At 36.9% G+C, this 23,758-nt stretch overlaps 1 pseudogene across 1 annotated transcript; it reads right to left on the reverse strand.

Annotated features, from left to right (window-relative positions):
* Positions 1-926: 926 nt before the first annotated feature.
* Positions 927-7,157, reverse strand: LOC308272254 (very-long-chain (3R)-3-hydroxyacyl-CoA dehydratase 2-like; annotated as a pseudogene). The gene is made up of 2 exons: positions 6,963-7,157; positions 927-1,670 (listed from the first exon to the last, which is right to left on the reverse strand). The product of its transcript is annotated as a very-long-chain (3R)-3-hydroxyacyl-CoA dehydratase 2-like (transcript).
* Between the last annotated feature and the right edge of the window lie 16,601 nt (positions 7,158-23,758).

Raw genomic sequence — 23,758 nt, forward strand, 5'->3', positions numbered from 1 at the left:
CATTTCTAGAGTAAAGCTTCCATGTGCTTTTAATAACAAATTCCCCACCCATATGTGACGCTGGTTTTAGACCATAAATGATAATAGATATTGGCTAAAATATTACTCAGAGATGATCTGAGAACAGTCCCATGAAAGGTACTTGTCACTGACTAGATATTAAGCTTCACCTCTCAGAGAACTGTTGCTTATTAAAATATGATTGAGGCTCAGCTCCAGTAAGGTAGGTCTTAATAATATACACATACTGATTAAATTCAAGCACATTTCTTAGTGGCAGGCATGAATGACTCAATTGAAAAAAACAAAAGGGCTCTAGTGGTTTTTCTGATTAAGGGCTCTACCCCAAAGCTACATAGGCATATACATTTTATAATTCATTCACTAGATATGAGGAGCTAGGTCCCAGCCATAACCTCAGAGCATTCCAAGAACATTTGCTGCTTCGAAAATACAAATAGTTTCCAGCATGCAGTCAAGTACTTTGAAAATGGAACACTAAACACATTGCAGAATTTCTATGGTAGAAACTGAACTCTATTGAGTAGGCCGGGCCATGGCTGGCTCAACTCCATGACTCACACTGCAACTCTCAAGGAGTTAGTGTTACAGATCTGTATTTATCAGATAAATGAAGGACACAGGAGGAGATTAAATGCCAAATCCCTTTCGAGAGCCATCATAAATATCGGGAACGTCTAGTTGAAAGAGCATGCTGAAATGGGCCAGCCAGGACGTTTTATGTAACAGCCTCTTTTTTTTTCTTCCTTCCTTCCTTCCTTCCTTCCTTCCTTCCTTCCTTCCTTCCTTCCTTCCTTCCTTCCTTCCTTTCTTCTTGTATAAAATCCCAGGCCCATGTGACACTGGATTTTTGTTTTTGTTCTGTTTTGTTTTTTAGTATTCTAAAAATAGTTCTTACATATTTTCTATGAAATGTACTGGGAACTCAAAATGTCTGCAGCATTTTTTTTTTTTTTGATCATTGGAAAGTTTTTTTGGGGGGAGTGGTGCAGAAACAGGAAGTATTCAAATTTCTTGTGTTCTTCAGTATGAGACAGGATCTTTCTTTTCTGGTGTATCATGTGGAAGTATAAAAGAGAAAAAATTGGAATGTAGATCATTATCAGAATTAGGAATGAATAGTCGTCAAAGGAGAAATTGTATTTGTTAGTAAACTGATGGCGTACAGGCCTGCCTGTCTGACCAAGGGCAGAGCTGAGTATATCGTGAGCAGCTCTCCAAACACTCCCATCGGGTACAGCACAAGGCAAAGTGTGTACCTGGCCCATCTGACGAGGTAAGGCAGATGGTTTAATAGACTGAATGTAACAGATAATTTCTGTGATTGTCCAGGCAATCACAAACAGGAGGACACTGTCTTCATTCTGTACCTCTTTGATGCCCATATTAGAGAAACTCTTGACATTACCTGGAAAAAAGTCAGGACCAAGGAAGATGGAACAATTCCTATGGCACAATGTAAAATCTCCAGGAAGGCTCCAGTTTGGAAGAATTTCAAAGGCTTTTCAATCGAATAATAAAGGCTATGGTAGCCCCCTTTAGCCAGGTATGCTATGAACAGGCCAACTGCTATAACCACCACCCCACCATCTCACCACATTGTAGATGACCAGGTGGCCAGAGGTCCCGGGTCCTTCTTCTAAGGTGTGCTGCTGCCGTCAGCTGACCCAGCCCAGCCGCCAAGTCAAGCTCCCGTAGCCCACTCTCTGCACCCGCACCTCCGACTGTCTGGGTAATTTAAAAGAAACTTAGTGTCTTCAAGAGATATAGTTTCATGTTCATCGTATCACCATTCATAATAGCTAGGTTGTGTGAATGATCTAAGTGGCAACTGATAAATAGGTAAAAAATGTGATAAACATTCACATATTTACACATTCACACATTCAAACACCCTATGCGGTATTATTTAGCTTTAAAAAAGAAGGAAATCTGTGACATTTGTGACAACATCGATGAACCTGGAGAATATGATTGTAAGTGAAATAAACCTGGCATAGAGAGACAAATACTGTATAATCAGAATCTTAAAAAGTTAAACTCAAAGAATGACAGTTGACAGTTGGTGAGATGTGGGGTAAATGGAAAGATACTGGTCAAAGGGCCAGGTATGCAGGATGAATACATTCTGGAGAGCTAATATACAGCAAGGTGACTATGACTGTATTTATGAATATGTTAATAGTTCATCGTAGTAAGCATTTCATAATGCATGCATATGCCAAAACATCACATTGTATATCTTAAGTATATATTATGCTTGTCAATGACAGTTCAGTAAATACAAGGAAAATTGACTTAATTATTCCTTTGTAATGTATTTTATAATCTTTTCCAAAAGCTTCTAAAAAAAAAAAAAAGAAAAGAAAGGAAGAAAAAATGAAGGAGAGTTGACAAGTTTCCTTAATTAAGTTTGAGTATACTGAGATAGTAGCCTAGCTCAGTGGTTTAAGGCCTGGATTTTAAATTAGATACACCTAGGTCCAAACCATGGTTCTACCATGACCTTTGACATCTCTTGTGATTTAGGCCAAGTTACCTGATTTCTCTGAATCGCTGCTCTCTCATTATACTATGAAGGTCTGTAACTTTTTGCACTCATTTTCTTATTTAACAGGCTTGGAGAGAGAATGTTTTCGTATGAATGTTTGTATGGGTATAACTCCCAGCCTGTAGTAATTCTTTACTATTTTTTATCTGTCCAGTTTTGACACCCATGCTCTTTTCACCAATCCTCACACAGCCTTCTTAATACATGTTTGTCACTAGAAAAGCTATGACGGTGGTGGTAGGTGGCAGTTTTGATGGGCACCATTTTAGGTGGAACTCAGTTGTGAGGGAAAGCATCAAATGCTTTTCTAATGAAAGCACCAAGATAAGATCCAATGATCTGAATCATAAGCCAAATGTCAAGATTTTCTACCCATCCTTTGAAAGCTGCTGCACTGGCAATGATCTCCCATTCATTAAATGCACTTTTATGCTACAATTTCTTAATTTTTATGGATATCTGTATTATAAATTCAAATGGCTATCACAGGTCTGTAAAATCTTCATACCATAAATGCTGTGAGTTCCAGTTCTAAACATTACTTTCAATGAATACCTTAGCACCTAAAGGTACCATGCACGTGATGAGATTAAAATGTGTGATGATGATTTAAGTAAAGAACACTAGACATAAAACTCATAATATTCTCAAGATTCTATGATTAAAACGATCTGGAAAATATACCTTTTTAAGTTTTTTATTGGTGCATTGTATTCATACATCTTAATGAAATGAAAGATGATAGAGAATAATACACACACTACCCAGTTAGCCCATGCCCAGTTCCCACCTCATTCCCTCCCCCTCTTCCCTTAGCTAGTTTGGCTTAGTGATTGACTTTGATATGTTTGTTGAAGTACAACATGTGCATTAGAAAGCCTCCCCCCCCCCATTCCTTCAGTTAGGTCATTTTATTTGCTCATCTATAGAATTTTCTTCTTTGTCTAGAGTTCCACCTATGACCCATTTTTCCCCTAGTTTCCACATATTAGGGAGAGCATCAGATTTCTTATTTTTTGTGACTGACTAATCTCACTCAGCATAATGTCCTCCAGTTCCATCCATTTCCCTGTAAATGATGAAATTGTAAAATTCCACTGTGTCCATATACCATCATTTTGTAATCCATTCATCTTTTAATGGACATCTTGGCTGGTTCCATAGTTTGGCTATGGTGAATTGTGCAGTTATGAACATAGATACACATGCATTAGTTTGATAGTTTGGTTTCCTATCTTTTGGGTAGATACCCAAAAGTGGTATTGCTGGATTATATGGTAAATTTGTTCCCATTCTTCTGAGGATCCTACATACTGTTGCACAAAGTGGTTGCACTAATTTGTAGTCCCATCAACAATGTTTTAGAGTCCCCACTTCTCCACATCCACACCAGGATTTGTTGCTGTTTGTGTTTTTATTGATTGCCATTATAGCTGAGTTAGGTGAAATCTCAGGGAAGATTGCATTTGCATCTCTCTGATTGCTAATGGTGTTGAGCATTTTTTCCCTGCATTTACTGGCCATTTGAATTTCTTTTTCAATGAAGTATCTATTTAGTTTACTTGCCCATATTTTTGATTTGGTTATTTGTTTTCTTAGTGCCAAGTTTCTTACGTTTTCAGTATATTCTAGATATTAGTCCTCTATTGGAGGAATAGGTGGCAAAAATCTTCTCCCATTCTGTTGGCTCTCGGTCAAGGTTCTTGATAGTTTTCTTTGCTGTACAGAAGCTCTTCAGTTTATTGCAACCCACATATTGATTCATAATTTAGTTTCTTGTGCCTTTGGGGTCTTGGTGAGAAAGTTTTCATCAGTGCCTATTTGTTGCAGTGTTGGAATTATGCTTCCTTCAAGGAGTCTCAAGGTCTCTGGTCTAATTTTCAAGTTTTTGATGCATTTTGAATTGACTGTTTTGCAGGGTGAAAAAGTGAGATTTATTTCCATATTTCTGCATATGGTTAACCAATTTTGCCAACACCATTTGTTGAATGGGGTATCTTTTTTACCAGTGTATGTTTTTGGCCCTTTTTATAAAAAATCGATTGCCTATAAGTGTGCAGATTTATTTATGAATCTTTTATTCTGCTTCATTGGACTATGTATCTGTTTTTTTTTCTGGTACTATGCTGTTTTTATTGGTATGACTTTTTAATATAGTTTAAAGTCAGGTATTGTGATCCCTCCTGCATGCTTTTTGTAATGAGAACTACTTTGGTTATTCTGGATTTTTTTGTTATTTTAACTGAATTTAAGAACTGACTTTTCTATATCTGTGAGGAATGATCTTGGTAATTTAATGAGTATTACATTGAATCTGTAGGTCACTTTTGGAAGTATGGCCATTTTGATGATATTTATTCTGCCTATCTATTAACATAGAAAATCTTTCCATTTTCTAAGATCTTCTTTGATTTCTTTTTTCAATGTTTATAATTTTCTTTGCAGAGGTCCTTTACCTCATTGGTTAAGTTTATTTCTAAGTATTTTTTTGGTGGAAAATCCTGACTGGAAGTGTTTTCTGGAATTCTTTTTCAGTGGATTAATGGTTGTATACAGAAAAGCTTCTGATTCTTTTAAATATTGATTTTGTATCCAGACAATTTGTTGAATTTGTTGATCAGTTCTATAAGTCTTTTGGTTTAGTTTGTTGGGTCTTTTAAGTATAGTATCATGTCATCTGCAAATAGTGAAAGTTTGAGTTCTTCTTTCCCTATTCGTATTCCTTTGATTTCTTTTTCTTGCCTTATTTCTCTGGCTAGAGTCTGAAGTACTATATTGAAAAGAAGTGGATATAATGGATATCCTTGTCTAGTTCCTTTTTTTAGGGGAAATTCTCAAAGTTAATCCCCATTTAATATGATGTTGGTTCTGGGGCTATTGTAGATTGCCTTTATGATTTGAGATATATTCTTGCTATTCTGATTCTCTGCAGTGCTTTTAGGATAAATGGATGTTGGATTCTGTCAAATGCTTTTTCAGTATCTATTGAAATGATCATGTGATTTTTGTCTTTGATTCTGTTTATATGATGAATTACATGGATTGATTTTTGTATGTTGAACCAGATTTTCATCCCTGGGATCAACCCTACCTGGTCATGGTGTATAATTTTCTTGATGTGGTTTGGAATGCGTGCTGTTAGTATTTTGTTTAGCAGTTTTGCATCAAAGTTCATCAGAGATATAGGCCTGTTGTTTTTCTGCCTTGAGCTGTCATTATTTGGTTTTGGTATTAATGTGAGATTGGCTTCATAGAATGTATTTGGGAGAGTACCATTTCTTTTTCTATTTCATGAAATAGATTGAGAAGTATCAGGATTAGATCTATAAAGGTTTTATAAAATTCACTTGGGAAACCATCTGGTCCTGGACTTTGCTTCCATGGTAGGCTCTTTGTTCCTATTTCAATCTCTTTGGTTGTTATTGCTTGGTTTAAATTTTCTATACCTTTTTGTTTTTATTTAGGTTTATCTAGAAAATTGTAATTTTCTTCCAGATTTTCCATTTTGTTGAAGTATAGTATTTCAAAGTAGTTTCTAATAATCCTCTGGATTTCTATACTGTCAGCAGTAATATCTCCTTTTTCATGTTTTATCTACATAATTTGGGTTGATTCTCTCTCTTTTTTGGTTAGGTTGGCTAGTGGTTTATCTATCTTGTTAAATTTTTTGAGAAACCAGCTTTTGGTTTTGTTGATTTTCTGTGTTTTTTTTCTTTTTTACTTCGTTGATTTCTGCTCTGATTTTAATAATTTCCTGTCTTCTACTGGCTTTTGGGTTAGATTGTTCCTGTTTTTCACATGCTTTGTGGTGTGTCATTAGGTTATTTATTTGATGATTTTCTGGGAAAAGGTAAAAAAAAACAGACATATATACACACTCACACACAAAAAAAAGGACAAAACCAAACAAAACCAAACCAAAACAATACCAACACCAATGACAAATTAATGCAACTCTACAAATATATAAATATTCAACCAACTGGGCCTCTGCAGTCTTTCTCTATGCAGAGCACCTTTCCTGCTGCAAGCCTGGTTCTTAGATTGTTTCTCAACCTATGCAGATGGCCAGTATCAATGGGTCTGGATCTATTGATAAGTGCAGGTCACCCTACGCTTTCCACAGATGTAGAGTCTTGGTCTATCTCTGCCTTTGTAGGTGGCAGATGCCTCTGAGACCAAACTAAATAAGAATCTCTGTTCTCCACAGCTAGGGCTGATCTGGTCTGCCTTTTTCCCATTCACCACTATTGCATTGTCTGTGGTGATCCCAGAGAGCCTACTAGTAGGGTTTAGTGTTAAGCATAAGCCTCCCCCAACACTTTCCACTGATGCAGAACCTGAGTCTGTCTGAGCCTCTGCTATGCCCAACAGCAAACTCTACGCACACCTTCTCTGGGTTGATCCACAAAGTCTCAGACCCAGAAAGTTTATCTAGGCTGCACATGTCCCTCACGCGAGGGCACTGTGCTAAGCATTTTTCCACAATGACAGCAGCTTTACTTTTGGTGGTGTTGAGCGCTGCTCTGAAACTCTGGAGGACATGGTAATCTTGGCTGCCACTGCTGCAAATTGTAGACTCCATCCTCACCTTCTCTGGGTTGAACTGCAAAGTCTCAGATACAGGGAGTTTATTGTGATTCCATGAGTCCCTGGGTGTGACATGCTGGGTGTTCTCCCATGGAGATGGCGGCTTCACTTATAGTCTTGTTGAGAGCCAGTCTGGATCTCTGGAGGGTATAGTAGCAGGAGTTTGTATAGGAGGAACTGATGGCTTACAATTCTGATGATCTGCAGCTATTTACTTCAGGTCCTTGGTTGTTTTCCCATTTGTCTCTGGTGTTATGAGTGAAGATGGTGCCATTTTGGTGCTCATGGCCACAAGGTGGGTTTTTTTTTTTTGGTGTTGAGTGCTGCTTGCTCTGAATCCCTGTAGAGTGTGGTGAGCTCAGCAGCCACTGCTGGAAGTTGTAGCTGGTGTCTGTGCAGGAAGAACTGATGGCTTACAACTCTGATGATCCTCAAGTGCTTACTTCAGGTCCTTGGTTGTTTTTCCTGTTTGTCTCTGGAGTCAGGCATATTGAGGCAAGATGGCACTGCTACGGTACCTGCCACTGCAAGGAGGACAGGTTTCTTTTCTGCTCTCTGATCGGTCTTCTAACCTTTTTGTCCCCTACAGCCTTTTACCTATCATTTTATTCTTCTACTGATAATTTTTTTCTGGCTTTGTAGAATGCTGTTTTTAAGGCAGTAGAGATCAGGTGTCAGCAGGACTGGTATGTGATACTTCCCTCAGTCACCATCGTCCTGGATGTCATATAACTTTTTTTAAAGAAAATAAATTTTCTTTCATAATTTTAACAATAATCTGACTTTTTTCTTTTTTTGATTTTTCAATAAACCCACAACCTCAGAATATGTTCTGTGTCCTTGTTCAAATGAACAAGTTGCTGCAAAATTATAACAGATTATGCTCATTTATAGAATATATTTGATTTACCTTGACCATGTATGATTTATGACAAGTGCTATCAAAGATGATTTTGTCTCTTTTTGGACAGAAAACTCTAAGAATGTGCCAAGGTGGGTCTTATCATTACTAAAATGGTACTAAAATGGTACTATAGAAATGGCCTAAAACAACTTTGACCTTGGAATTGAATTTCAAAATATCGCCTACAATGTATTCATGAATTAATTCAATAAATTTAAGTCAATTTTTGTCTACTTTTTTTTTTTTAAACTACGGCACTGGTCTTATACTTCTATGGTTGGCTGGAGTCCTGTGAGCTCTCGATGATGGATTATATTAATGCAAACTAGTTGAGACTATTCTTTCCTAAAGTATCATATTATTAGTAACTTGAATGTTGTGAGTTATATAACTAATATATGTAGCTTTTGCACTTGTGGGGTGCATTCTCTCCTTCTCTGAATCTCATTTTCTCTTATGCACACTTTTGTCTTACAGTTATTCCTGCACCTTAGAATACCTCTGAGTTTCTATGATACAAAGTTTACTCATTCATCTAATGATTTTCTTATCAAAAATAGTTATTGCTTCATACTCTGTGCTAGACATTCTGCAGGACTTTTAAAACCCATTGATACACAAGAAAAAAACTATTTTGTTAAGTCATTTACTTCTAGAGTCCTGTTTCCCCAAAAGACTTTAAATAGTACAAAGTCAGAGACCACATTTGGTTTTTTTCTCCGCCTATGTCCTGCTCTAATATGGCCCTTAATAAGTAATTTATTGTTTGAATAAGTAGAGGGTTTGTGGAGAGCTACTCAAATTTATATGTTCTAAAGAGCCACAAAGGAAAAAACAGTTATTCTTTAGTGTAATAGGAAGAAGAACAATCTGAGACTAAAATAAAAATACTTGTATCTATACTAAGTCCTACAACTACCTACGTGAAAAACTTAGAACTGGGAATGTCTTAGTAATACGCTGATAAAAATCTATCTCTTTCTAGAGACAAAAAATTAAGGGGCTCACTCAAGGTCCTGCAGTTGTCATACAGTGGATCTGGGACTGTAATCGGGGCTGTAAAGATGCAACACCTTTGGCCAATTTACTATACTGTGATGCTCTGTGAGGATCACCTCAAACCATTTTACACTTAAGGCTTTAAACACCGAAGTGAAATGACATCACCCTAGGTAAAAATCTTAACCCTCAGAGTTTCTTAAACAAATCAGGATAATCAAATGAGGCAGATGTTAGCTGGCATCACATTTCAGGAAAAAATAACTCGAGTTGGCTGAGTCCACTTGTCTCTTGCATGAAAATGTTGCTTGAAAATGTGTTGGGGCTTTGACATGTGTAGCAACCAATCCTCAACAGAGTGAATCACACCTCCTCCTACTCCACAACTGTCAGTCCTGGCTTCCGGCAAAGGTTGGAAACACTGCAATAATGTGACTTGGCTTGCTGGGAGGAAGAGGCCATGAGCCAGGAGAAAGCAGCATTTGAGGAAAGTCAGGAAGACTATGGGGGAAAAAGGAAGGTAAAAATGGGGCCCCAGTGAGTGGATCTGACCGTTGGTGCTAGAATCTAAGGAGGAATAAGGCAAATCCAAAGCATTTTCTAAGAGCCACCAGCTTCAATTCCTACAAAGAGGAAATAATTATATAATTTTGAAGATGCTGAGATATGGAGTTTCAAAATGGGTTGTATTATAAGTGTTGATAAATAACACCAATAAGGTAGAACAAGAATGTCCAGGCAAATTGATTCTAGTCAGAAAACTAGAAAACAAAGTACAGCTCCTCTTAGGGAATAGTAGTCCAGACTAGCTTTCACTGGCTGCTAATCCTGGGAGTGTGTGGTCAACTCTGCGCCAACGAGGGGCAGTGAACTCATTCTGAAGGTGCTGCTTAGGGTGCATACTGTTAGGCTATAGTTTCCAGGTTTCTTACTGGTTGTAGGGCATAGTTTTTATAGAAGGATCAAGCCACATAGCTGAGATAGAGCTAGAATATTGTGGGAACCAACCACATTTCCAGTAAGAGTAATGAAAGTTTGAAATGAAGCTTCCATGACTAGTGATTTATGAAGTTATCTGGATTGGGATCTTGGGGGAAGGCAGGAATTTTTAGAAACTATTTAAGAAAAAATATAAAAGAAAGCTATTCACAATGAAGAGGATTCTATAGCATATAACAGAAGCAAGTAGTAATGGCATTTTGTTGCCATGCAGTAGGGTGGGTGGAGGGAATGGAGTGACCAGCTGAAAGGCAGCTCCTGTTCACACGTGGAGCAAGCTGACGTCTGACTGGCATGGTATCTGAATAAATGGTAGAACATCATATGTAAAGAAGAAGCCAGAATAATGGAACTGACAGATAAAAGTCCAGTTCATCACTTTGTATAGGTGTTTAGTGTTTGAAATTGCTTCCATATGGATTCTCTATTTTTTCTTGAGAAAACATGAGTTGATATTATTTTATTCTTATTTCAGTGGTGAGAACTTTAGGCCTCAGAGTCTCTTGTAGTTGACCCAGGTCACAAAAGTGAATCAGGGACTAACCTCATTTAATTTAACCCGATTTTAAATTCTGAGTCTTACTTCCTAAATTATAAGCTTCATTCCTCTGGAGTTTCTGGATTGCTTCGGCAGATTTTTGAGGATGATCAGGCTCTCTTAGTCTCCACTGTGTCCACAGTGCCTCACCTGATGCTGGGCAGATGGAAGGCACTCGGGAAATAGAAAGCTGCCTCAAATTTTGGATTAAATATTATATCATATAAACCACGTCATGGATAGATATCATCCTTCCTATATTAAACACCACCAGTATAGAAGAGCTATCAGCCCATAGTATTTTTGCTTTTTCCCTTATCTACTTTTCCAGTGAAAGGGAGCGATAGGTTTATTTTATTAATACCTTTCCTCTATTTGTTTGCATTAAGTATTTAATACTCAAAGTCTGTTCTATCATTTCTAAATGGGAATAAATAATCTTTATCTCCTAGGGTTATCATGATAATTATATGTGCTAAAAGATGAGAAACCACTAGAATGCTGCATAAATAGGCATTTTACATTTTTTGTTGTACATTTAAATAATATTCTAAGGGAAATACTAGGTTTTATCTTAGCTCCTACATTTACAATATATATAATTCTGAAGAAGTGATTCAACCTCTCCAAATTCAGTTGTCTGAAAAATGAGATCAAGAGAAAGAAGCATACATATTAGATAATGAGAATGGATTTTGTAAACTGTAAATTCTTATGAAAAAGATGTTTTCTGCCTTCCATATTTTATTCACAATAATAAGGTGCCAAGAAAATAGACTGTGTTTTAATTTTCTTTTTTCCTTCAGGAGAAGAAAATTGCCCGATTACTTAAAAGTTTTTTAACCTTGCTGAATATAGGGGCCCCGGATTTAAAGTACAGTGTTATACTTTCTGTCTTGGTCACCATAGTCTTATTATGATGATGTTCTAGTTATCATCATATATGTTATTTAGTAGAAACATTAAATATAAAATTCTTTCATTGTTTGTAGCAGATACCACTCTTTCCCGATACTTACTAGATATACAGCCAACCTATTGACACTATCTCAGATTATTCTCTCCCTCTCACCATACTTTTGAAAAATGACTTTATAGCTGATCATAGTAATAAACACATTATAACAGCAAATAGCATCAAGCATGTTATGAAGCACATATATTTGGAACTTCAATAATGGAACAAACAACATTCTAGCTACTATTCACAGTAAATATGAAAGAGTATGGATACCCCACATACATGTCATTAAGGCCTCCCAGGAAAGGCTTGTACAGGACCCAAGTGTAAGGTTAGTATTAGACTAAGTTGCTTTTGTGAACACCGATGGCCATCTGAGTGCTTGGCTTCCGTTTAGTGACCTTCCAGAACCTCCTTAGTTGGATTTATTTTTTCCACATGGGAGCATTAATCAAGATAAATTCCACCACAACTGTTGCCACACATTTCTTGCCATGTGCTGTGTAGTTAGTTTACTCAGAGCATACTTCAAAGGACTATAATTTCAGTATTTCATCACTTCAGCATTTCATCTGTCGTTCTGGCAATATTTGATGCTTCTTTTATCCTTCAGGTTTTTTTTTTCTCTGTATAAACTATTAATATATATGAAAACGCATGTGTCTCTCTTAGACTCTCATTACCATCTTGCCTGCTCTGCTAGCTTTGCATGCAGCCTGCAGTAAATTCAGTGTGGATGGTCTAAATAAGTTATGTAAAGGCCAAATGTGATTGGACAGATTCATAAAATGTAGTCAGATCGTACACTGCTGAATATATATTTCTTTCTCTTTCCTCTACGCCCACACACAAGGCAGTGTGTTTGCATATATACACACTCAATGGGGGAAGTCTTGGCCACACATAAATAAGGTGATGAAGTCCAGGAGTCACAAGGTACTTACCAGACATTGAGTTGCAGCTCATGAATCAGCTGTAGCAAACTATAAATAAATGGCCATGGGCTCATTACTGTGCCAGTTATGGGTCTTTTCCAGTGATTGCTTTTAATCTAAAAATAGGGTCAAGTGAGTTGTTTCAAATATTTCATGTCAAAGAAGTAAATATCTATAATCAGCCCCCCCCATTTTTTCTTCTTGAATCAGGACACATTGTTAATGCATAACGGTTGGGGAAATGATTGGCTACAGGATTTTTAGGCTATAATTTTTACCTCAGACACCAGAGCACAAAACCTTATGTGGCCTTGCATTAACGATTTTCCATCTCTGTGTTGTTACTTACTAATTTTCTGTCATGAATTTGTAGTTATGTCAGAAAATTAATCTCCTCTGATTAGCTGGATGGTTTACTTTCTGGGCAGCCATTCCATTTTTTTTATAGGTCTTAACTTTTCATATATAGTAAGTATCTCTGTCAGAACTCGTTTGGTTGCCAGTGACAGAAATGCAAGTAGAAGTATCTGAAGTAAAAGGAAAACTGCCTGACTCACACACTTCCTTGGTGTGATGATGTTTAGACACATGGCCTCCTTTTCTTACACAGAAGAATCTTCCTTTTATTGAGATTTTCCCTTTCTGGACTCTACTAGGTTTCCTGGTGTGTTCTTTAGAGGTTTTATGCTAGAATACTTAGGGTGTTTCAGCCCTTCATGGAAAATATTCAGAAAGAAGAAATAGATTCCAGTGGGAGAAAGATTGCAAGATTTTCCTTGATTTCTTCTGTAGAAGTGAAAAATTCAGCCTTATATGTTGTATCAAAGACCTTGTCGGGCTCAAATCAGCTAGGCTTATTTGTCATGATCTTTCAGGGCTAAAATGTGGCACATATCCCCTTTTATATAAATGAAATAATCAAAATTATATGGCCGGGCGTGGTGGCACACGCTTGTAATCCCTGAGCTTGGGAGGCTGAGACAGGAGGATTGCATGGGTTCGAAGCCAGCCTCAGCTACTTAGTGAGGCTCTCAGCAACTTAGTGAGACCCTGTTTCCAAAAAAAAAAAAAAGGTCTGGGAGTATAGCCTGGAGTTAGAAAGCTCTGGGTTTCACCCCTAGTACCACACACACACACAAAAAAAATTATAAAGGATACTCTGAAGACTATGTTGATATACTTGATTTTATACCTTTTAGAAAAGTGTTTTCTGCTTTGTTTCTATAACAATTTTAAAAGCCTTAATGTATACTCATATATGTATATATATCACTCAGTGAAAATAGTAAGTTTGGTGGCTGATAGACATCTATAATCTTTCATACTTTTATCGTACTCACTTATCATCCTGTTAGCCTCTTTCTCTTCCCACACCATTTGGAGCTCTGTCATAATATTATCTCATTTCTGTTGACAGATTGATAAGTGAAAACCATACCATATGCTTTGCTTCTTCAGGCTCAGCATCCTTCATCATCATCAGCAACATAAAAGGCCTTTGCCTCCTTCATATGGCTAGTGGTGTTAAGTTGTCCCTGACAACTTTCCTCCCATTGTCTTTTGGTCAGGAGTCATTGCCTGCGTCCCCAACCTGGAAACCTTATGGTATAGACAGCCTTAACCCACCTTAACCCACAACTGCTTCAGGTTCGGACTTCTTTATATCTGAGATCAGATGGTCTCAGTTGAGATTTGCTTAATGTCACGTTTTGTTGTGTAGCTGGGAGTTTTACATTAATCTTAGCAGCAGTTCTGATATTTTGGATATTGTGTAATTATGAACTGGTGGAGTGGCCTGCCAGGAAACCGTTGGATGGGCCAATCTGCATAAAATTTTCATCTCCTCTCTTTCTCTATGTTTCTCTTTATTTTGGTTGAAGGAGACTAAGAAAGTACTTAATTGAAACAGGAGTCCAAGGAAGGAGTGTTACAATACAGATCTCATGTTTGGATGAGCCCCTAGACCTGGCTTTCTGGATATCTGTGCATTTCAGAAGGAGAGGAAGAGAGTGTAGGAAAATCTGTCAGGGTTTGGGGGTAGGGTTGTTCTTGAGAAGATCTGTGAGACTCATGGGCCCACCCTTCATTACTTCAGCCTCTATGATAAAAGGTTTCAGAAGGGGGAAGCAGCTAGCCTCCCACTTCTGCATGAAGCGCAGGGCTGCTTCACATCACTGAGGCTTCTGGGGAAACTAGCATCATTCGCTTTCAAGATTTTTGCAAGAGGCTTTATGATCAATAGGCAGCAACATCTTTCCACAGACACTGACGTCTTCACAGCTTCTGCTGCACTGCGTTCAGCAAAGTGACCTGACGTTGTTTCTCCAGCAGCAACAGACACCAGTGCAAGGATTAGGGTGGGAGAACCCACTTGGTATATATGGAGGATGTTCAGAAGCTTTGTAAGACACCCTCAAGGGATTCTCGGAAATTGATAAGATCTGAGATCCCACATGAACAATCTGAGCCAGTAATCAGTGAAATATGCGTTATAACTTTTAATCTGGCTGCCGTTATACTCAATGAGGCCTGGCCCAACAGTTTACTATTGCAAACATTTTGACTTCATGGTCTCTTAAAGAGATAGTATAATAATTAATGCAAATATCTTGAAGGGAAAGACTGTAAATAAATGCAGAATTACTATTGCCACCTTATTTCTCAGATTAATTTTATAATGCACCAAATGTATGTACATCTTGAATACATGTATAAATATCACACACACACACACACACACACACACACACACACACACATGCATGCATGAGTCAAAGAAATTGAGGTGAAGTAAATAAAAGCAAGACAGAGACAGGTGATACTAAACAGTGCTTGACCATAGAATGATGCTAAATATAGATTATTTTCATGTCTTTACTATTTCTTAGAGACAAGTGATTTCCATGATTACAGATATTTGGAAATACTGCTGTTTAGTAGATTTTCTTTACAGTCAACCTCTAATTCTTTTGTAAGGGAGATAAGCTATGTGCTCCCAGAAACTATCTTCAATGACTGGGAATGTTTGATGAGGTGAACCACACGAATGGGGCTGGGAAAGAGGAGGCCATTTTTTATTTTATTTTATTTTATTTATTTTGCAGTTTTCCCACTGATCTTAGTTAAGGCCATTGTCTCAGGTCCTACTCAATTCCCAGAAGTCCCTGAGCATGTCTTATTAGAATTCATGGATAGTCTTTTTCTTTCTGGAAGGGAGAACTATTAATAAAAACCAATGGCATCATTATACTCCAGAGCTTTGTTTACTTTATCCAGTTTAGAATATTTAATTTCACTTACTAGAAGTGCTTAGTTTGCTTTTAAAAGCAAACCACTACTGACCTATCTTACAGCAGCTCTTTCCACATATTCTTGGGTTCCAACTTAGTCGGCCTATTAACCAAGTCACATCTGAAGCCTGATGGCTGTTGTACAGTCTTAACAATGTCATCTTCATTATTTATTTACTATGGAAGCTCTAAGAGAATATGATATTTTCTTTGTGGCTGCCTGCAGTTTATGTTTGGATACAGCAAGCTAGTTTCTACTTCATTGGCCGTGACTTACATTTATGTGAACATTTTTTTTTTGGTTAAATATTCCAAAGATTTATATAAACACAGACAAAACAAAGCCTTTCTTTCTTGAAGGACATCCTTTAGGAATAGTAATATTTGTGCGTTAGCTGATTCTCCTCTCCTTCTTGGTAGTATGCTGACAGCCATGAGAAATGTGTTTTCTTTAGAAGGATCAGATGTCTTTCTTCTAAGTCACCAGAGCCACCTCCCGCGGAACGGTGGCTCCTGTGCGTACCTTGAGTTCCCCATTGATATTCTATTTAACTCTAAGGAGGTCAAGCAGAGCTGACTGGGTCTAGACAGGACTTCATTTTCTCCTCCCTTGGCATGCCTACTTTAAAACTTTTCATTAAAGTTTATTTCCAAGCCTTTGCCTGTCTGTTCAAACCTAAAAGTATATGTGTCCTTTAAGAGATGTAAAAATAAATAGGAGGAAAGAGAAAATATATCTAGTGAAGTTTTGAAAAATGCATTTAGTGAAGTTTGGAAGTCATTCAAACCCAGAGAGCTTGACACAAGAAACCAAAACCTGTCTTCCTATATTCAGAGATTTTTGCTTATGATAAAATGTGGCTTCCTGTTTATAAAGCTAATCCAAGTGTTTGAAAATCAACTTTGTTATCAGAGGGCTCTTGTTAAACTGTGTTTAAAGTGATGCAAGTTCAAAGGATTAAAAATACAGTTTTAGAAAAATATGAGGATTGAAATATTTATATATTTCTTGATGAAATACATTTGACCAAACTATTTCCCGAGGAACATATATCATTTTAGGAGACCCTAATAGGTATTAACAACATTAACACATTTTATTTATTCATCTATTTTATTTCATGTATAAAGAACACTAATTTTTTTTATTGAAAATAAATGTTATATATTTAAACTGTGCTTGGTGCCCTCTTCCCCACCCCAATTTTCCCTTCCCCCCTCCCAACAATGAGTATTCAGGGTAACCATAGTATATTCATACTTTTACACATATTCAGATGTAGCTCCTCCATTAATCAATTTCAGCCTTCTTCCTCTCCTATCCTTCCATTCTAGCTTTGCTGAGATTTCCCCTCCATTATCTGGAGTCCCTCTGGTATCCCCAATGCTCCCTAGTTTGGGCATATTAGAGAAAACATATGTCCTTTCTCTTTCTGTGCTTGGCTGATCTCACTTAACAATGTTCTCCAGATCTTTCCATCTTCTTGAGAATGTTATGATTTTGTTCTTCTTTATAGCTGAATAGAATTCCATTGTGTGTATTTCCCATAATTTTGCAACCCATTCATCTGTTGATGGAGACCTGAGTTGGTTCCATATTTTGGCGATTATGAATTGTGCTGCTATGAACATGGGTATGTATATGTTACTGTAGTCTCTGATTTCAATCCCTTTGGAAAAATACCCAGGAGTGGTAGCGCTGGGTCATAATAGTGGATCTATTCCCAGTTTTCTTCTTCTTCTTTTTTTTTTTTTTTTGGTGGTACTGGGGTTCCTGGAAACCCTTCTATCTGGGCTTCACTCCCAGACCCATTTTATATTTTTATTTGGAAACAGGGTCTCTTAAGCCAGCACGGCTGGCTTCGAATCTGCGCGATCCTCCTGTCTCCACCTCCCAAGCACGGAGATTACAAGCGTGAGCCACCACGCCTGGCGTTATTCTCAGTTTTCTAAGGAATCTCCACACCGATGTCCATAGCAGCTGAACTAGATGAACACTAATTTTTCTCAAATTCATTATTCATTATGTAGTGTGTTAAGTAAACTGCGGTGAGAGCAACTTGTGTGTGTGTGTGTGTGTGTGTGTGTGTGTGTGTGTGTGTGTGTGTGGTACTAGGGGTGGAACCCAGGGGGTTTCTACCTCCAGAGGCTATCCTCCCAGATTTATTTTCATATTTTATTTGGAAACAGGGTCTCACTAAGTAGCTGAGGCTGGCTTCAAACCTGTGTGATCCTCCTGTCTCAGCCTCCCAAGCGCAGGGATTATAAGAGTGCCATCATGCTAGGCCGAGAGCAACTTTTAATTGCTCACAACAAATACAGGTCTTGGGAGGCACAAGTCTGTTCATGTAATAGACACAAATCAAATAAAATAGGATACATGTGTTCAACATTATAGGTAGAAATCCTATGTTTAATGTAAACATTACATAAACGAGTGCTTCAAATTGCATGTGATTGCCCATACTCATAAATTTTAAAAGTTTAGTTTTGTTGTGATGCTTTTATTTTTGTAGGCTGGAGTGATTACAAGAGAAAATCACATCTAACTGACCAGTGGAAAATACCATACTGAAGGATTGCAGAAGGATAACCTGGGACGTTGTGAGATGGCTGTGTGGTGGGATAATCAGGGTCCATGGAGACATAAGTCTACGAGATATCTGGAGTCCACGTGTCTTTGTATAGTTTCATTCTTTTTTTATAGGTCAGAAAGAATTGCTGCCTGTTGGGTAGAAAGTGAGGACCGAGGGCAGCCAAGACCGTGGTGGCAGCGAGACTGAAGGTGGGTGGTTCTTATTAAGAAGAAAATCCATCTCCTGTCTTGACTTCATCTTACTTAACCCCATTCATTATTTCTTGAATCTCTTTCTCCTTTAAAAAGTTCTAGTAAATGTACGTATAATAAATATCATCTCTATTTCATATTTATAAGAGAAAATCAGGTTATAACAAAATGATACTGTGGACAGTTTATAAAATAACCATGAGAGTATGGACTTAGGTCAGCATAAATTCTTAATAAGTACACATTTATTTATACACAATCCATAAACCATAAAATTAACCTACTTAAAGTATACAGTCCAGGGCTTTTTTAGTATATCCATGACCGTGCAGCATGACCACAATGTATTTTTCTAGAAAGAAATGTCATACTCATTAGCGGTCATTCCTAATTTATACACTTCACTCTCCCTCACCTTTAAGTAATCATTAGTATATCCTTTCTCTTTCTATTATTCTGGATAATTCATAGAAAATGAATTCATACAAGTTTTGGGCTTTTGGGATGACTGTTTTTTTTTTTTTTTTTTTTTACTTTAGCATTTGCCAGCACTTCATTTTTGGTAGTGAGGATTAAACCCGGCATGCTTTACCACTGAGCTATATCCCTATCTCTCTCTGAAAATTTATTTTGAGATAATTAAAATTTATTTTAATTCAGTTTTCTAGGGTAGCTTCAAACTTGCCATTCTCTTGCCTTGGCCTTTTGAGTAGCTGGAATTCCAAATGTTTACCATTAAGCCTGGCTCTCTTTTTATTGCCAATATTCTCTTGTATACATAGTCACACTCTTATGAGTAGTTTTGCTTTTTGAGATTTTGGTTGTGGTCAACTGTTGTCAAAAAGTATTGAATGGGGCCGGGCGTGGTGGCGCACGCTTGTAATCCCCGCGCTTGGGAGGCGGAGACAGGAGGATCGCGCTGGTTCGAAGCCAGCCGCGCTGGCCTGGCGTAAGAGACCCTGTTTCAAAAAATATAAAATAGGTCTGGGAGTGTAGCCCACAGGTAGAAGGGGTTTCCAGGAACCCCAGTACCACCAAAAAAAAAAAAAAGTATTGAATGGAAAATTCTAAAAGCAAACAATTCATAACGGCGTGCTTTTCTGAATAGTATAATGAAATCTCATGCTATTCTTCTCTGTCCTGCTTCATCCTTCCTGGAATGTGGATCCCTTTGTTCAGCACATCCACACTGTATACACTACTGCCTGTTGGGAATCTAGTGGGCATCTTGGTTATCAGAGTGGTAGTGCTTGCCTTTATGTAACCCTCATTTTACCCAAAAATGCCCTCAAAGCACAAGAGTAGTGATGCTGGCCATTCATATTCTTTCAAGAGAAGCATGAAGTGCTTCCTTTAAATAAAAAAGTGAAAGATCTTGACTTAATAAGAAAAAAATCATGCGCTGAGGCCACAATGCCCACGCCTTTCGCTCCACTCCCTCCCATCCTGCGCATCTTTGTACAGTCTCCCATCACCGCAAGAAGAGGGGGTGCAGCACAGTAAGATTTTTTGAGAGAGACCACATTCACAAAATTTTTACTAACCGTAGTACTGTATAATGTTGTAATTGTTCTATTTTGTTTTTGTTATTAATCTCTTACTGTACCTAATTTATAAATGAAATATGATTATAGATATAGCTACGTATGTATGTATAGGAAAAATATAACATACACAATTGTCCCTAGGTATTCATAAGGGCTTGACTTCGGGATTCCCTGCAGATAACAAAATTTGTGGATGCTCATTTCTGATATAAAGTATGTATATATTTACGATATATAGTATTTGCATATAGCCGATATTCTTCTATATTCTTTAAATGATCACTAGGTTACTAATACATAATACAACGTGATTCCTGTGTAAGTAGTTGTCATACTGTATTGTTTAAGTCCCTGCTAGAGTTTTGGCAACGTATTTCCTATAAAGGAGAACCACTGGACCACCTTTAGTGAGATTGCATTATCTTCTTTTATTTTTTATTTTTTATAATGAAATGAACCCCACTTAAGATCTCAAATTTTAATTTTCTGTATCTCCTGTAAGCAAAGCGTTGAGAATTTACTAACGCTGGTGTTTTTAAAGTAAGTTTCATAAAGTTTTTTTAAGAACCTTTTAGGTTAGGTTATGAATATTATAAATCTTTACCAGACTTAGTTTTTGAAAATATATTTTTATCTGTTAACCTAAAGGTTGGAAGTATAACTGTTTGGGGAACTTTTTGCACCTTACTTTATAAGAAAGAAAAAAATGATCAAAGTAATGTATTTCCAGTTAAGAAAACTAATAGGATGAAAGAACGTTCACTCTTCTGCTTTGTCCATCCCAGCCTCTCTGCAGGGCAGACTGTTTTCTGTTTTATATTTCTATGTAAATACACATAGACCTAAAATTATTGAGTTTTGATCTTTACACCTTATCTGTTTTCATTAAGCTATGACAGATAATAGATGATGTAGGGGACTGAACTCCCTTACTTTACCTTCCACTTTTATTTCTCCCCATTTCCTAATTCCATCATATTAGGTTTCTCATTTTGTTTACTTTGTAAGGATGCACATTTTGATGTAAGTTATGTCTTTTAGTTTGTTAACTCTAGACAGTATCTCTTGACTCCCCGCTTTATACGATGAATATATTAACCCCCTGCTCATCCTTCCACCTGTTCTTTCTTCTTTCTACCCCCCAGTTTCTCGTAGCAGCATTTCCACAAGGCCATTGACATTTTTATTCCATTCTACAGCTATAAGTCATGCATACTTCCTGAGTGATTCTAGACGCTTAAAATTAATAAATATCATTTCATTTTTAATTGAAAACCAGAACCAGACAGGATTAAAAAGAAAAGGAAGCAGATTCCACCTCTTTTTGGGAGTAGCTGCAAAGTTATACTGTTGGGGGTGTGCTTTCAGCAGAAGGTGAGGAGTTAGGGCTATTTTGTATTCTATCACTACTTTTATGACCATTATACAAATTGCCTCTCTGTTATGTAAATATTACTCACTGGAGTGCCAATATGTGTTAGGGTTACATTTCATTCTATGTGGTTTTAATGTCATCACTTTTTATCTATGAAAAATAAAATTAATAAAAAAGAGCTCTTGCTTAGACTTCATCAGTTATTCAAACATTAAATTTTAATTTGTTTCCTATTTGGCCATTTCTTTTTTATATTTATTCTTGATTTGTAAATCTTTTCCCAATTTTTTTAGAATACATGCTTGATTTAGTATACCTATACTATTTTATTTTATTTTATTTTATTTTATTTTATTTTGTGGTACTGGGGATCCAACCCGAGGGCATGCCCCTCCAAACTATACTCCAAGCCCAATTTTTTTTCCATTTTATTTTTATTTTTATTTTTATTTTTTATTTTTTAAATTTTTTATTGGTGCATTATATTCATACATCACATTGCGGTAAAAAACTTGTGTGTATATACCTGTACACATCACTGATTTAACCCCTACCCACTTCCCACCCCATTCCCTTCCCGTCCGTCCTTCCCTTGTCCAAGCCCAATTTTATTCTTGTATTTCTTTTCATGTATGTTTTGGTTTGTTGCACCAATATCTTACATCTTCTCTCTTGGTTTTCACTCTTGTATTGCTGGGGGATATTCAAACACTTTTCTCAAAATACAAGTAAACTTTCTGAGGTCTTACATGTCAGGAAATGGATTCCTTTTTGTGTTTACTTGCATTTGTTTGGGCATGGAATGCCAGGATCAAATTATTTTTCTTCTATATTTTGAAAATCTTACACAATTATTTTTTTTAGATTTTTTTAGATTGTATTTTTTTTCTAATGAAAAATCAGATTGCAGTCTAACTTGTTCCTTTGTAGTGTCTGTGTTTTGTTTATCCTGTTCTTCTTTCTCACCTTCCGCACCCCATATCTTCCACCTCACTCTGCTCCCTTTCCCTCCCCTGTACATGCATATTCAGGTTTGATATGGGCAGCTTGGGAGTATTGTCTTAGGTTTTAGGAGAGGGAGCAATGGGTTGAACATTCACAGAGCCTTTATTTGACTTCAAGTTTTTAGCCCACTTCCAAGTTTCATCTATCAATTGGCCAATTTGTATCTTAAAGTAAATCCAGAATTCTACTCCCTCCACCATTATGACCTTCTGCACATACATTTTCCTCCTACATTTCACTTATTAAAATTATCTTATTTCCTTTCTATCTTATATATTTGTTGACATCCGCTTTCCCTTAACACTACTGTAGATTTATACCTTTGGTATTACTTCAATATATATATATATATATATATATATATATATATATATATATATATATATATATATAATGTATGTATTGGTTGTACTGGGGATGGAACCCTTCTACCTCTGGGCTACACTTCCAGACCATATATATATATATTATTTGGAAACAGGGTCTCTTAAGCCAGCGAGGCTGGCTTTGAACCTAAGTGATACTCCTGTCTCTGCCTCCCAAGCACGGGGATTACAAGCGTGTGCTACCATGCCCGGCTCTTCACTATAATATTAAGGGGATCGGGGGGCTGGGTTGTTTAGTCTCAGCTGTGCACTTTCACCCACACAATTTCTCCATATTTTACTTTTCAATCAGGAAATTCCCAACTTTGTGTACTCTGCTCGGGAGAAATATTCAGTCTTCTTTAATTAATGAAAGAATCATTTTCTATGTGGTAACATCTATATTTGCTGTGTCTTCAGTTTTTTCAGCCAAAAGATCTTAAAAATGAAGACGCTTCTTGTGGTCTAACATCTATTGGGGTAGAAATGAAATATTTATATTGGTGTATTAATTCTCTATTGAGATGTTACTATAATATGAAATATGGTAGGATTGTTATATTTCCTTCTTCCAGCTACCCTGGGATTATCTGATATATGAGGCAGTAACTCTTACTATACTTAAATATAAATATGCTTAATTAACATAGACAGATTTCTTGTTAGTGGTTGGTATATTATTCTGGCAAATTCCCTTTTCCTATTCTGCCAAATTTTTGATTTTCTGAATGTCTGCCAATCTAGTTCTTAATGGTTCTAAATATGGGGAACCCTTTATTTGAACTGTCTTAAAATAAGTGCCTGTCTTCTTCTTGTTCTTACTATAATTTTGGGGGGTTGTTTTATTTCTTGCTCTTTCCAGTTCAAAATCCTAGAAAATTGTTTCCATT

The sequence above is a fragment of the Muscardinus avellanarius genome (assembly GCF_963383645.1).
Source record: "Muscardinus avellanarius genome assembly, chromosome: 13".
NCBI lineage: Eukaryota > Metazoa > Chordata > Mammalia > Rodentia > Gliridae > Muscardinus > Muscardinus avellanarius.